General features: G+C 43.7%; 1 long non-coding RNA gene across 1 annotated transcript in view; it reads right to left on the reverse strand.

The window, feature by feature from the left end:
- The window catches only part of LOC128353007 (uncharacterized), a 96,077-nt gene extending 82,337 nt beyond the window's left edge, over positions 1 to 13,740 (reverse strand). The window contains exon 1 of the long non-coding RNA XR_008320778.1: positions 13,604 to 13,740. This is a non-coding gene — a long non-coding RNA (uncharacterized LOC128353007). The remainder of the gene's footprint in view (positions 1 to 13,603) is intronic.
- Positions 13,741 to 16,654: the final 2,914 nt, after the last annotated feature.

Consider the following 16,654-nt stretch of genomic DNA (forward strand, 5'->3'; position numbering starts at 1 on the left):
TTATTTTACTTTATTTATTTATTTATTCAAAATATTTACCATGGTTTACCATGTGCTGGTTGTTGTGTGTTGCTTATAGCTCTAATCTGGTCTCTGTGTGTGGCTTGTTTTTTTTTCCTTATTACAATCTTTATCTATTTTAGCAGCAAAGTTCTCAAAATGGCTTAAATAGCAAAATATAAGAGAATATGAGAAAATGGTTCTTTCTCAACATGTTTCTACTTATGATTTTATTTGCTTTGTGTTTGTAACAGTAGCTCATATATACATAACTTATATATTGTCTTTTTCTGCTGTCCTGTTTGAAATCAAATGGGTGGCTTTTCCTTCTGTAGTGTATAGACACACTATACACTGTACATAAGCTGTAGTGTATAGGGAATGAGAGAAAGCAGAGGGAGGGGCAGGGGCGTAGCAAGGTTGGAGTAGGCCCAGAGACAAGATTTTAAACCCACCCACCCCCCACAGAAGCTCAGCTCATGAAGAAATCTTAAATGAGGCTGAATAGTGGTAACAAAAAGCATAGTAAAAATTTTATATAACCTATGTGCCGCAACAGAACATCCTAAATTATTTTTTTTTAAGGTTTTGTAAATTATGGACGATGCAAGTCATTTAATTGTACTAGAGAAAGATATACTGTTCTGGTAGCTCCAGGTCTTAACACTCACATCAGTTTTGGCAGATGAATACAACTGAAGGAAGCCCAGGGGTGCGTGGCTGGGGGAGTCAGTCATGTGAGTTGCCTCTGACTCCCCCACCAATGCATTGGGCCCCCAGACAACTGCCTCCCCTTGCCCTATTATAGTTACGCCCCTGGGGCGGAGGGAGGTCAAGTTTGCACTCCAGAAGGTCTGAGTGAGAATTGTGAAGCAAGAGGCATGTGTTGTGCTCTCAACTTTTTTCTTACAAATGTATAATTGTCCAAGCTGGTTGGACATGTACAAAAATACATGTATTTTTCACACACACACACCCCTCAGACTATTTACATAATATGTCATCAGTCAGTATGATTCTGTAATCATATTAAATGTTAAGGAGGCCCTGCACATGCTGATTCGCCCCCAGCCCCGCACCCGCCCTAGGGAAGGTCCTCCCGGCCCCCCAAGGAGAGTTCACGAGCCACCCCTGCTTCAGGGTTGTCTTGCTCATCTTTGGGGCTGCATTGCTCACCCATTCTCCTCTCTATGGAGTGGTGAACCGTGCTGCCCACCAGAGTGCTCCTGCAGCCCACTGTCACTTCCTGTCTATCTCCAGTGGTGCACTGCACAGCTTGTACAGCACACCATTGCTGGGGGTGGGGGGGAGGCTGCCACTGCCACCATCACCATCAGTAGAAGTAGGTAGTGTGCCACCACCACAGTGGGGCTGCCCATGAGAACAAGGGTTGTCTATGACCTCCCTACGCCATTGGCAGCACTAGAACCAATGGGTTGAAATTATCAGGAAGCAAGGGGCAGCAGGATGAAAGGCCACTAGGTCCATGGTCTAAAATTACCTAGCTGCCCCCCTGGATCCATTACAAAATCCTTCACTCACTGCCTGAAGATTGCTGGTGCAACAGTTCTGTGGGGAAAGTACCTAACATTACAACAGTTCCTGCTACCTAGGCTCTGCTTGAGAGCTCCCCTTCTGATCCAAGCCTTCTAGTCTATTGGAGATCCAGCTTCAGATCACATCGGCCTTTTGTACCAGTAACCTTAATGACCACTAGGGGCATTGGGAGTAGAGAAAGTCAGTTAGGGTTAGGAGGCAGCCGGAACACACGGGCGTGTTCGTGCACAGAAAGGCCCGAAATTGGGCGAATGCTGTCATTTGGGAGGTGGGCGGGCTTAGATTAGGATGGGGTATCGCTCACTGCCTGCCTGCTCTCTCTGCTGACCACAAAAGGCATCATAATTTGGGAGATGGGCAGGTGGGTGTGAGGGAGCTCTCACCGCTGCGTTGCCATGTGGCAGCAGCTTTAAACATTGGGGAAAAGATTTCATTTGACCAAAATTTGCCACTGGGGGAATTTTGCTGCCATAGGCAATCACCTCTACTACCTCTCCTTTAATCCGCCAGTGGATAAGTGGTAACTATAGTTTGCCTGGTTTGGGTCTCACAGCAAATTGTGGTTTCCACAAACCAGGAGTAGTGAAGAGGTACATGCCAATGGAGGAAGGAAGGATCAGTGATTAGGATGAAGGAACTTCTGAGTGTGAAGCAAGTTTACAAAGGGAGCTGATCTTGTGGTAGCAAGCATGAATTGCCCCTCTGCTAAGCAAGGTCTGCCCTGGCTTGCAAATGGGAGACTACATGTGTGAGCACTGTAAGATATTCCCCTTAGGGGGTGGGGATTCTCTGGGAAGGGCACCTACAGGCTTGCATGCAGAGGCTTCAAGATTCCCTCCCTAGCATCTCCAAGATAGGACTGAGAGAAACTCCTGCCTGCAGCCTTGGAGAAGCCGCTGCCTGTCTGAGCTAGATGAACTAATGGTCTGACTCAGCATAACACAACATCCTGTGGTCATATTCCTGATCTTGGTTTGCCAACTGCATTTAACTGAGTCTCATAGCTATTCTGTTGCACAGATGATTATTTTGGATATATTTCACAGTCTGCTTGGAGTGTCATGATTGGAATGTCAACATTCTGAATAATTAGGTGTCATGTGTGAACATTCCATTGTTCATGCCTGGCTCCAGATTCATTAAATATGCAGGTTATTTTGGAAATACACCACTTAGTTCTCTCCACTTTGCAGAATTCTTGGTGGGCCACTGTGTGAAACACGACGCTGGACTAGATGGGCCTTGGGCCTGATCTAGCAAGGCATGTTCTTATGTTGTTTTTAAGCAAACCCTGGAAGGGAAATCTTCTAAAAAGTACCTTTTAGAACACGTAAGGTAGTTCCTCTTCTAAGATAAGTAGAAACTGCTTCCTATTTAACATTTAAGCATATGAAAGAGTAGGCCTTTCATTTTTGAACAGTTGCAAAGTCCGACATCTTTTTAACTCCATATTTGGAAGGAACAATTTTGTGGAAAAGTTTGGCTATGAAATACAAATTCTACAGGAAAGTATTATACATTCATTCTCAATGTGGTAAATCAGTATGGAGGCTCTTGAAATGTGCTTATTTATTAATAAGCACATTTCAAGAGCCTCCATACTGATTTACCACATTGAGAATGAATGTATAATACTTTCCTGTAGAATTGTATGGATTTTGATTCTATTTTAACTCAGATGTTACACACCAGGCTCTTTATACCCCATACAAATGGACCATCTAGCCTTGCTTCTAGATGATTACCCTGAAACACTGACAATATTTCAGTAAATTATTCCCATGATGTCCCTGGCCAAAGCACAAAAATCTTAGTTATTTTTAATAGTCTTATGTCATTAACCTCAAAGACAGAATATACCAATGCAGCAACTTTGGACAAATCAGAAAAAAGGAGTAATATTTCAAACTTTGGCATAAGTAAATTTTGACAACACGTTTAGGGGTAGAAATATACCATCTTTTAGAAGCAATTTTGGGGTAACAGTGGGAAAATAAAATGTCTTCCCTTACATTCACAAATGTGAGGGTATTTAAGAAATATAAATGCACAGGCATACATACAAGATGATTTCAACAAAGCTATCAGAGTCTTGTCCTAGTGATGAGAACAAAGCACTCAGCACTGTGGTTGAACTTTGAGGTCATTCTGCACACATCTTTCAAGTTCTGAAGCCAAAGTGTATCCATAACCTGGAAAATCTGATACTAACCTGCTTCATCTAAACATTGAAAAAATGTTTCCCAACTCTAGATGAAAATAAAGTTGTTCTAATAACATAAATGTAAAAGGAAAAAAATAATGTGAGAATGTTTAGCAGTGATATTAAAGTGAGCAGATTTAAGTTTTGAAAGAACAACATTCAGAGGATTTTTTGAAGCTACATATATAATTTTAAAAGTACATAATGGTTCCAAAATAGGATTATTTTTTCTTGCCTTGAAAAACAAAAGAGAAAAGAAAAACACAGAATTCTAAAACATAGACATGGACAATTGATTGCCAATCATTTGAAGAGGTGATATTTCATTCAGCACTGGGTTTCTCAAATCACATTCTATGGAGAGGTTGGTGCAGAGAGTGAGTAAAGGCAAATGTGAATGTCTAATTGGATCGTAAAGAGGAGGGGATTTAATATAATGGCTACTCAAGCATGCAGAAAGCTGAAAACATACGATAGGGAAGCCAACATTCCTACTTGTATCTGAGATCAACATACAGATTATAGAAAACTGCCAAATGACTGGAGAGGGAAAATTGGAATTGGGGAAAGGGGGGTGAAATCACAACTATGGCTGAATACGTGAACGAATCCATCACAGGCATGTGGATCACAGAGCAACATCATTAAGATATCAGCATTCTAACAAGTTTGAATACAGTTATTAGGTCTGTAAGCCTCAGATTTCTGCCTACACGGTTGCGTGTTGGGGAATATAAGTCTTCCTGTGTTAAATCACTTGAGCCATCTGCATGGCATGAAGCTGTGAAGAAAATGGACTGGAGTGCCCCTTTTAATCACGCCTGCTCACTTCCAGGGCAGGTAGGGGAGACAAATGCCCCATGCCCCTCTCACTACTGGAGCAAGGGAGTTCGTTCAGCAAAACCTTTAAAGAAGGTCAAGTTCTTAAGTCAGAATCTGTGGGCCAAATAAGCTGACTTAAGCAAGAAGATGCTGAATCTCATCCTGCAAGACTCTACCCCCTTAATGCTCCACAGTCTGCCCCTTCGCCTGTGGATGAAACCCACCATTGCTTGCCTCTTCTCCCCCAGAACCCTACTTCCTGTCATACGCACCTCTGAATTAGCAGCATTGATCCTGCACCCCTGGTTTTTCATCTGTCTGCATTTGGACAAAACAGAGAGTCAGCAAGACTGCAAAGAGGAGGGGGAAATGGCTATGTGAGTTTCCTTCTTGCTTGAAGAACAGTCCACACAGCCAATTACACGGAGAGAGGAAGGAGCTTCCAACCTCAATTCCAGTCCAGTTGAATGCAGCCTCCAGTGCTGCATTCAGACATACCAGAGGTTCTATGGAACCTCAGTTTTGAGCAGTGAAACTCACTACAAGCCAAGGGTTCAAATTTGAGTCTCCAGAGTGAAACCTCTGGTCGCGGAAGGGACGAAACCAGAGTTCCACGCGTTTGGACTTAATGGTAAGAAAACCTCAGGCCCCTGCAACTCTGGTCCCTATTATGTGCAAATGTGGCCCATGTGGATGTGCAGCTCCAGGATTCAAACGAGCTCCTTGCTGGGGAGCATCAAGATGCCCCTTTCTTCTGCCTATGAGATGGGGCAAGTGTAGGCTGGCTCAGTGGGAGAGGGGGCAGTTTATGCCCCACACAGGATACACTACACTGTTATGTCCCACTTGCACCCGACAGACTTTGTTCCCATTGCTGCAGGGTGTGACTAACAGGACCCTCCTGAGTTGGCCAGGAAAACAGATATCAAACTCTCTACAATAGAGAGACTATTCCATATAGTCATCACTTCCAGTTTCTGATTGCAGCACTTGCAGCTCTCCATGTATGGGGCAAGAGTGATGAAGGAATACAGGAAGAAAGTAAAATATCTCCAGTTTAGGAAAGCAGTATACCAATTTCTGCAGTTGTAGACTTTTCCTTAAAATACTGTGCCCAGCATGCTGCTTTTAATGGCCATGCCACTACTATGCACAGTGAGATTTAGTGGTTCATTACATCCATAGTTATGAGATATTTATATATTTATATCCTTTTTAGTCAGATGTCCCTGCAATGTGAAAACTCATTCCTACAAGAGTTATCTCTCATGTTTGTATCTTTATTGCAGCTTCTGTAAGTTTTAGTGCCTACCACTGAAAACAGAAATCTAAAAGTTTTGATGGACCATTTGTCTTATCTGGTATGGCATCTCATATGTTCATCCCTGATTAATTAATTACTGGATTAATCGTAAATTTCACAGTAACTAAACTGCAATTTGTACAGATTTGTTTAGTCTAGGGAAGAAGCCAGAAATGTTAAAATGAAACAATCCAACAAAGACAGACAGGATGTTATAAGGAAAGAGATTATAACTGGATCTGGTGGGAGCAAAGTGAATCACATTATCAGTGTAATGAAACAGGGATGGTAGAATGATAGGATATAGATGAGATTAGAGGGTGGGGATTACCTAAGGGTCTTAGAAGAATTCACCAACTGTATTTTTAAATATTTTTCTGCCTAATCACAAAAAGAAAGAGCTGCTCATGTCTTAGTGCATATCAATATTCTTTGCTTAGATAAAGGCCATATTCACTTTGCCTTTTACATTAGTATATTACATCTAACCAAAGAGGCTTTGGGTCCATAGTAACCCAATCGTAGATTACACATCTAACCAAAGAGGTATTGGGCCCATAGTAGACCACCTGTACATCTTAAAATTGTGAGCAGAAGCCCATTCAGTTCTTCCTATTTTTGAAAGCTGTTTAGGTTCAGCATACTCAGGCTGCAGCCTGTGACAATGTGGGTGGTTGCTATTGTCAAGCATCCAACCAATAAACACAGGGCAGAGGCACGGACAGGTGCTGGGTTGGTAATTTCATATACTAGGCTTGTCCAGATGATACAGTCCCTGGCACATGCAATTAGTAAAGGGATGTACCAGATATCTATATCTGTAGAACATGTAGAGAGGTCATTGGAATGTACAGTCCCTCGTGCAATGAACAGAGGGTGTTGGGACATCCATTCTGACATTACTATGACTTGCACTCTTGGCACATCCTCTTACTAATCATATGAACTGCACTGCCAACCAGCCACCTGGGATTAATTCAAGAACAAACATAGCTACTCAAGCTTTATCTTTCATTTGTGCTATAATGTGTTTACTGGATTTACACAATAATATAGTGCAGTGAGGAGAGGGAAAGAGAAAGGAGCACAGACAATCTTTGATCATCACATAACTGGATGCTTGTGAGTGCTATTTATATTCATATGAGGGTACTTGGAGGACAGACTGTAAATTGAAACAAACATGAGATTCATCACAATGTGACATTTCCCTGTAATTTTTTGGAGGTTACTCATAAGTGATCCCCATGAGGGGGAAACGAAGACACCACCACAGAAAATTCAATCACTGACGTCTAGCTGTCACTTTGCATGGTTCATGGTTGTATCTTGATTTTACCTCATGGGACTGTATTTATAAGAGTAACTTCACAGAGAAAATAGAAGAAAATGTAACCTTGTGGTAATATTTGTTGTAAAAGTTGACCATGTGAACCTAATATCAGATAACCGAAGTTTTGATAATGGAGGTCCCATTCTTGCATAGACCAAGGAAGTACCTGGGCCACTTTGATGTAAAGTTTATAACATGCTAGCAAAATGCCCTTCATAATGACAAGTTTGTGTATTACAAGGGCTTGTGGAGTTGCAGTGTGTTCTTCTGCACTCTTGAACTTGGAGGCACATCACTGCAGACACTTTTCAATGAGAGCTGAGCTATCCCAGTCAGACATGCGGAGCAGATTTTGCCCTTATTGCAACAGTGTCCTCAGATTCAGCACTTTACTTTTCCTCATAGGAGTGAATGGCAACTATCCACTTACGTGGGACAAAGCAAAGAGATGCATTCTGGGACATGGTTTGAGGGTGGGCCAATTCCAGTGTACAATCCCCTGAGTTCTAACCTGGTGGCTTCATGTTCAAATCTCATTTTGCAGCTTATTTCTTTTATTGGTTTGCTACACATTGTCGTGGGACTCCTAGTACTGGTTTGCTATACAATGTCTTGGGACACCAAAATGCTCCCCACAACTGGTAACTGGAAGTTATTCTTAATATCTAATTGGTGTGTCCAAGTATCTATCTTGGTGTAAGTATCTATCTATGCAAATAGCAAAAATGCGTTGTTGACAGATGGCAGCATACATCACATTCTGTGATATATACAAGTGAATACGTCCTTGATGGCTGATGTTGTTAGGCCGCTTGACAGTGCCATCCAAGTAGATGTGGAGAGTTGGCACCAGAATTGGCTGTAGGCATTTGTTCTTAGGTTTGTATTTCAGTTAATTAATTAATTAATTAATTTTTACATTTATATCTCTTCTTCCAAGGAGCTCAGAGTGGTGTACATGCTGCTGTGTATCCTCACAACAACCTTGTGAGGTAGGTTAGTTAGGGCAGTTAGGTGATCCTTTGTTGCTGGTGAGTAGCTCCTTTTAGATTGGGGGGTGGGGCTGTAGGGATGTGCATGGAACCATCCAGCATTCCATTCTTGGAGCACTGAATCGGATCCGGCAACCAATGTTCGGACCAGTTCGGAGGGCAGGAGGGTTGCTTTAAATGGCAGGGAAAGCGCTGCCTACCTGCCAGACCCCACCCCTCTGCTTTGCCCCCACCAGCACTCTTCCAAAAAGTGGGCACACGGGGCTGCAATGTGCCTCCTTGCAGCCCAGACCAGAGTCTCCACGCAAATGGCCGATGCGTGTGTGCACGGCACACTCATAGTCTCCCATTCAAATGCAACCAAGATGAACTCTGCTTAGCAAGGGGGCAATTCATGCTTGCTACCACAAGACCAGCTCTCCTGCCATACCAGCTCTGACTCCCATCCTACTTCCTGACCCCAGTTCCTGCTCAACTTTCTCATTTCTGGCCCTCTGCTGGCCCTCCTGGTTCTGTCTTAGCTCTAACATAGCTGACTCAGCACTGAACTCATGACTCAGCACTGAAACCAGGTGCCCCAAGCAAGTTAATCCTAAGGATATGTTGTGCCACTAACTTTTACATCAGGACTGATGTTAGCCACTTGTATTCAAAGTGCTAGTGTACCAAATTATAATGCCCACTAGGTTGTTTCTTTTGTTTAAAATAACAATCTCTATGTAATATTAATAACTCTCCTCAATGGATTTGCTGTCTTAGCAAAGTTTCAGCTTGTGAGGGGAAATCTACTCACATTATAAACCTGTGAAAATAGGAGGCTTCTAATGCGAAGGCAGCTAGACCTTTAACAAAAGCATCATGAAAGACGCTGCTATAATTAATGATACTTCAGGAAGATTTATAGGCCTCAGACAGAGATAAAACAGAAATATCATTGCTTCTTTGCCTCCCATCATTTTATCCTCTATAAAATTTTATGTGAAATAAGTCAAATGAAAAATGTAAGCTCTTAATCTTTTCCTCAAGTCCCGTCTATTACTTGATGAACACTTTTGTAGAATAAATTAGAGCTTTTTATTTCTTATGTATGTGTGCACCATTTTGTATTTGAAAAGAAAAAAAAAAGAAAAAGAGACTGTCGGACTAAGGCTCACTCCAGAATAATGATAGCGAGGAAATGAGAAAGAAACATCCTGAGTAGTTACATGGAATTTCATTTTTGCACATTCTTGTCTGAAATGAGCCTTGTTACATGATCAAGCTAGGGTTAGATCTGTGTTATCTGTGTTGTGTGTGCTGGACAACTGTTCATTATTATAATTCCCAGAGTAAATGTTTTTACCCAGTCATCAATCAATTGAAGCTCCTCATTTGAGGCAGAGAGGGCATTGCCTTCTCCTTCCCAGATCCACATTTTTGCCAGCCCCTCATTGTCTCACCAAACATATCATCTCTTCTTCTCTATCTTTCTCTCTGGCCCGGTTCATACGTAACACTAAACCAGAGTTACACAGGGCAGAGAACGGAACTCCATTATCTCTGAACTTGTGAAACCGTGGTTTCATGTCAAAAGCAGCCTTTTGCCTCTCCAAACTCCAGATTGAACGTTCAGTTAGCACAAAGGTTTGCTACTGAGACATGAGGTTTAGCTGCTCAAGTGTTATGTACGATGGTTTCACACCAATGGTTTAAACTGCCATCATAGAGGTGGTGGCGCAGACCAGCACAGGTACATTGGTGCTCTATACCAGCGGCGCTTCTTGCTGGCCACTCTTAAAGAACCAGTCCTGCCCCTCCTGTCACCTATCCAGCTATGGAGTTGTTCAGCAACAGGGATGCCACTACATCCCATTGCAGGCTTGACATTCTCTCAAGGGGCATTCCCTTTTGCCACACTGTCCCTCCCACCCCACCCTTGGGCAAGCAGGAGGGAAAGGGGATGGGATGCCAGGATGGGTACTAAGTGATTTTCTCCCTGAGAAGGAAACGACAGTGAAGTATGTTCACAACCACAAATACTCTAGGTGGCAACATAAGCAGGGTACCCCATCACAGCACTGAGAGAGGAACATTTGGTGAGTGTATGTGTGCGTGCCTAGGGTCGGGTCCAAAAGGTGGACCCAAGCAGGGATTCTTGAGCAGCAAAGTTCTGATTTTTTTACATTGTTGTTGAGGGGGTTTGCAGTCCCTAGGCTTACTCATGAGCAGGGCCAGTCATCAGGGTCAGTATTTATTTATTTATTATTAAAAATTTTATACCACCCTTCCAAAAGGCTCAGGGCAGTTTACATTAAAACAACATTAAAATCAATTAACAGTTAAAACAGAAATTGTAAAACTGCATAAAATAATTAACAATTAAAACATCATAAAACACAAATTAAATAGCCAAACAATTTAAAAACAAGTTTTTAAAAGCTGAGAAAGCTTGGTTGAAGAGATGTGTTTTCAGAAGTTTCTTTAAAATTGCCAGAGATGGAGAGGCTCGTATCTTAGTAGGGAGCGCATTCCACAATCTTGGGGCAGCAGCTGAGAAGGTCCATCTCTGTGCAGCCACCAAACGAGTTGGCGGCAGCTGGAGATGGACCTCCTCAAGTGACCTTAATGGGCAGTGGGGCACATAGTGAAGAAGATGTTCTCTTAAATACCCAGGGCCTAAGCCATTTAGGGCTTTGTAAGTTATAACTAGCACTTTGTATTTTGCCCGGAAACCTATTCTCAGCCAGTGTAACTCCATCAATAGAAGAGTAACGTGGTTTCTCCAAGATGACCCAGAGACCAACCTGGCTGCAGCATTCTGAACCAACTGAAGTTTCCGGACTACGTACAAAGGCAGCCCCACGTAGAGCGCATTACAGAAGTCCAGTCTGGAGGTTACCAACAAATGTACCACTGTTTTGAGGTCATTGATCTCAAGAAATGGGCGCAGCTGGCGTATCAGCCGAAGCTGATAGAAAGCACCCCTGGCCACTGCCTCAACCTGAGAAACCAGGGAGAGGTGTGAATCCAGAAGTACTCCCAGACTGCAAGCCTGTTCCTTTTGGGGAAGTGTGACCCCATCTAGAACAGGCAGATCAAGATGATCTCTAGAGTTCTGACCCCACACAATAAGTACCTCCCGCTCCAATTCCCCTGATGATCTCTCCCAGTGGTTTCATGTAGATGTTAAAAAGCATTGGAGAAAGTATGGAGCCTTGAGGGATACCATACTTAAGCTCAGATTTTGAAGAGCAACAATCTCCAAGCGACACCATCTGGAATCTATCCGAGAGGTAGGAGCGGAACCACTGTAAAACAGTGCCTCCCACTCCCAACACTCTCAGACGTTCCAAAAGGATATTATAGTCGATAGTATCGAAAGCCGCCAAGAGATCCAAAAGGACCAACAGAGTCACACTTCCTCTGTCAATTCCCAATTGGAGATCATCCATCAGGCTGACCAAGGCAGTCTCCACCCCATAGCCCACCCAAAAACCAGTCTGAAATGGGTCCAGTAGTGCTCCAGTCAAAGGAAAGTGCAACTACTGTGAAGACAGTCATCTGAACAGAAGCACACTGCACTCGTTCAAAAGAGTGCCAGGCCATGGGGACACTAGTGATGTCCACAAAACCAATTTTTGTGGTTCAGTTCTAATTAGAACTGAACTTGAACCGGCTCAACTGGTTCTGGTTCTAAACTGTTAGAACAAGCCCATGGTTTGGTTCTAATTAGAATCCCCCCTAGAACCAGTTCTAAAAGGTTCTCCATTGGGAATAATGGGGCTCAAACTGGTCCATTATTCCCTATGTCTGGCACCAAGGGATGCCAAAGTGGGATCTATGGTAGGCTCCCATAGGTGCCAACTACCACCCAAGCCCCAAAGCAATCAATCAAAGGGGCAATTTTTAATTATTTTAAAAAACATTTTTAAAGTTTTATTATTTCTCCCATAGGGAGTAAAGGGGATTGGATTCTTTGATGTCACATATATTCTACAAAATGAATCCCAGTGTGGAATCTATTGGCCATCAGAGAATCCAAAATTAGCATCCATGGGGGCCACCACACACCACGCTTTGGCACCCCTAGGTGCTCCACCAGCCCAAAAACCCAACACAAATTCACAAAAACCACCAAAGTGACCAAAATGAAAACTACAAAAACAATACAAACCCAGCCTGAAACCACAAAACTAGCTACAGAGAGGCCACAAACCATGTGCAAACCATTAACTAAGTACAAACCATAAACCTCACCTGACCAAGACAAGAAGATACAATCCAAACTATCAATAAGTAACCACAGAAGACCACAAGCATGCTGGAGCAAGCCACAAACCAAACATGCAGACACCACAAACACACTGCAAACCACAAACCTGCTAATACTACCAAGTTTTGGCTGGTATAAAACTATTTTAAATAAATAAATAAATAAATAAATAACACAAACTAAAATAAATAAATAACACAAACTACAGGAAAACCTCAATATTTGAGGGGGTTCCATTCTGTTCTGCAGCCACAGATATGGAAACCGCAAACATCGAATAATGGAATCTTTGGGATACTGGGGGTTAGGTTCCCGGTCAGCTGAAAATCGGCCGGAAATCGGCCGAATTTCATGGGGTGGCGGGGAGATTCTTACCTTGCTCTGCTGCTCCCACTGAGTTGTGTTGTGTCCCCAAATCGACTGAAAATCTGGTTTTCCCCCCTGGGTGGTTTTTTAAATAAAGACGGGAGCCATTTTGTGGCTCTGTTGATGAAAATGGCATCCAGAAATGACCTCTGCAGTCAATTTCAGCCACCTCCGACCCATGGATACACGAGGTCGGCATGTTCCCCCCCCCCTTTTTTCATGTATGCCGAGGTCAGGTGTCTTTTCCCCGACTGCGGATATGTGAATCCATGGATGTGGAATCCACGGATAATGAGGTTCACCTGTACAGAAAAAGCAATTAGACACATCTGTTTCAGAAAAAGCAAGCCAAGCATTTAAAAAGTAGCATTTAAAAACAAGAAAGCAATTATTAAAAATGATGTTTGAGACATTTTAAGATGTCTAGGACTGGGAAGACCCAAGTTCAAGTGTCAATTCATCCATGAAATTCACTGGGTGACTGGGTTAGTCACTTATCTCTCAGCCCAACCAACCTCACAGCGGTGTTGTGAGGATAAACAAAACCATGTACATCACTCTGGGCTCTTTGGAGGAAGAGTGAGATATAAATGCCAAACAAACAAAAAACAATAAATAGAAAGCAATTAATTAAGAACACTACATTATAACCAGCCAGGAAAAGAAATTTTTAAAAAGTAAAAATAATAAATAATAATAAATTGAGAGAGGGAGACGCAGGAGTCAGTCAAATCTATCTGTAGAGACTATCACAAGCAGGGGAAGATTGCCTTACCAGTTTCCAAAGAAGCAGGAGCAGCAGAAGTAGTATTGACTCCTCAGTCAGCAGAGAGACCAGTCCAGCACCAGCAGAGACGAGTAGCAGAAAAAGAGATTCCAAGCCACAAGGTCGTTTTAAAATCTACTTTGAATAACTTTCCTGGAGCACCCCTCCCTTGTCCCTCCTCCCAGCCAATAGGGTGGCAGGGCTCCCTGAGTGACACACTACCAAAGCCACTCAAACGGCCAGACACATCTGGCCAATCAGGGGATCTGCAGCACAGCCAATTGCACCAAGTGACACAAGTGTCACAAAATGGATAACAAACTTTTTAATATGCAAAATGGAGGATCAGGCCTCCCGAGCCACTTAGAACCGGCTCTAATAGAGCCAGGCTTGGTGCGATTCGACCTAGAACAGGCTCTATTTTATATTTTGGATTTCGGGCTCGACCTATAGCCATCAAACAGTTGGGGTGGGGTTTCGATCTAGAACCAGTTCTAGATTGAAATGGTTTGCACACCCCTAGGGGACACCTCCACACAACTCATGAGAAGAATCATCAGAGGGTGGGAAGAGACTTGCCGAGCAAAATATCTAATGATGCCTGACAGCAAAACATCCCCTTCTTCCACAGACTGATCTCTCATGAGAATGACAGGCCATTTTATAGATCCAGTGTTGCTCTATGTAGGAAAGCTGCAGGGTGGGGTACCCTGGAGAGTGTTTTTCCTGTCTTGGCAACTGCCACGAAGTTTCTGTCAGAGTGTTCCCCTGCAAGCCTGTCCAGCCATGTGGACATGTGCACCCTTGCCTGCACCCCCAAACAGTGATGCTACTGTCCTGGGGTTGCTGGAAACTGTGGTTCCCCTCTCCCGTGAATACCTGTGCTGGAATATCTGCATATGGTGCAGAGCCAGACTGAACCCGGGAATTTTGAATGGGTTTAAAGCTCCATCTGAATCTCTCCCCTGCCCATGCACTCAGCCAGGCTATGGCACACGGAGTGTCACAATCTCCTTTGGGTGCATGCAAGGCTTCACAAGGAATGGGTGTGGTTTGTCCCCCCCCCCGAGAATCTGTTCTATCTTTCACCATGGAGCGTTGGTGGCCTCACACGAGCGGGGGCCCTTAGGTGATTTGTGAGCAACTCATGAGTACAGATTCCATTGGGAGACCAGGGGTGACCTCAGAACCGCATGCTCCACCCCAGTAGACTGGTCCTCTCATGAGAGGGCAAGCCCACCAGCAGGAACTTGCTGGTGGGGCAGGATTTTGGTTTGGTCTGTGTGAAGTGATGTGATGGGGTGATCCTTCACAACATCATCCTAGGTTACAGTGGGATCGACCCCTACCCCAGCATCTTTTCTCCTCTCTCATATATGTATCCCATTCATGTTCCTCTCCCATGAATCACAGGGAAATAGTGCAAACCACAGACACACACCCCCAATTGTGCTTGTGCAGGACTATTTGGATGCAGGGCTCTTTGGGGGGTGGTGCCATTGCTGCCAGAAGAAGCACTGGCATGGCATGGTATGGTATTTAAATAGATTTAAATGCCCTTTCCATGCTGAGCATTCAAAAAATGCATGATAGCGCTTGGCACACCACCTTTGAGATTGTGACCAATTGCAGCTGCTTCACCGACATTCTGATGCTTTGCCCACAGTCTGGCCATGGAACTGGAGAGGAGAGCTGGTCTTGTGGTAGCAAGCATGACTCGTCCCCTTAGCTAAGCAGGGTCTGCCCTGATTGCATATGAATGAGAGACTTGATGTGAGAGCACTACAAGATATTCCCCTCAGGGGATGAAGCCGCTCTGGGAAGAGCAGAAGGTTTCAGGTTCCCTCCCTGGCTTCTCCAAGATAAGACTAAGAGAGATTCCTGCCTGAAGCCTTGGAGAAGTTGCTGCCAGTCTGTGAAGACAATACTGAGCTAGATAGACCAATGGTCTGACTCAGTATATGGCAGTTTCCTATGTTCCTATGAACTTGCTGGGAGCGGCCTCGGCGGTCAAGCAGCAGGGAGGGGCTCCCCTCTCCTGGAACTGGAAGTTGAAGGGCCACAGTTTAACTACTGTCTGCAGCATGATTCACAGTTTCAAACTGAACCTGAAAGGTTGCCAAGCTCTGGTTTCGTTTTACATCTGAACTGGGTCTCTGTCTGCCTCTCTTGCTTGAATGTTGTGATTGCATTTCTGCTGCTTGCCAATAGATGGCACTGGCTCTTTGTCTTTTTTCTAAATTCCTATTTATTTATTTATTTATTTATTTATTTCAATTTCTATATCGCCCTTCCAAAAATGGCTCAGGGCGGTTTACACAAAGAAATAACAAATAAATAAAGTGGATTTATTTGTAAATAAATGGTTTGTAAAGCCATTCCCTTCCTCTTAGGGTTTTCAGTGGGATCCATTGCTCCAAATGAAGTAATTGCCATACTTAGTCACTACCCAATTAGCATATTTACTTCCCCAGTACTATTCAGGGAGTGCCTTTCTTTTCTCCCCCCGCCCACAAAGGTTGGGCAGAGGCTAGCCCTGCCCTCAACTAATCAGAAGTCAGAATAGCTTACAGGGACCTCTTCTGACCAATAGCCAGCAAACAAAGCCAGCCCAGTAATCTGATTTCCCAAGGTCCTTCTAGGCAGGCTGAGCAGACTTTTTGGAGATCTTTGTGCAAAATGTGAGCACCCAGTCGGCAAGCAAATGGAGTTCAGAACAGGTAGGAGCCCTGGCTACAGCCTCCCTTTCTGCAGCCTCCCCTTCTCCAGAGGGAAGCCATCTTTTTTCGCTCTCAGGAGATATTGGATTCTCCAGCATTTGCTGAGAGCTCTCTTCTTTTCCTTTTCAAAAAATGTCACTAGTAAATCCTGGCAACATTCAGAGATCTAGAGAATGAGGGGGGAGGGGGAATATATGGTGGACTGGCACTTCTTCTCGGTAGTTCTTTTATTAACAGGCAAGCAAGCAAGAAGCCCCCTGCCTTCGCTCCTGTTTTGGGACATTAAGCAAAGCCTCTTGCTAGCTCCCTTATCTTTCTCTTGCCCTCTCACATCTCTGGA

The sequence above is a fragment of the Hemicordylus capensis genome, chromosome 4 (genome assembly GCF_027244095.1).
Source record: "Hemicordylus capensis ecotype Gifberg chromosome 4, rHemCap1.1.pri, whole genome shotgun sequence".
NCBI classification, from domain to species: Eukaryota; Metazoa; Chordata; class Lepidosauria; order Squamata; family Cordylidae; genus Hemicordylus; species Hemicordylus capensis.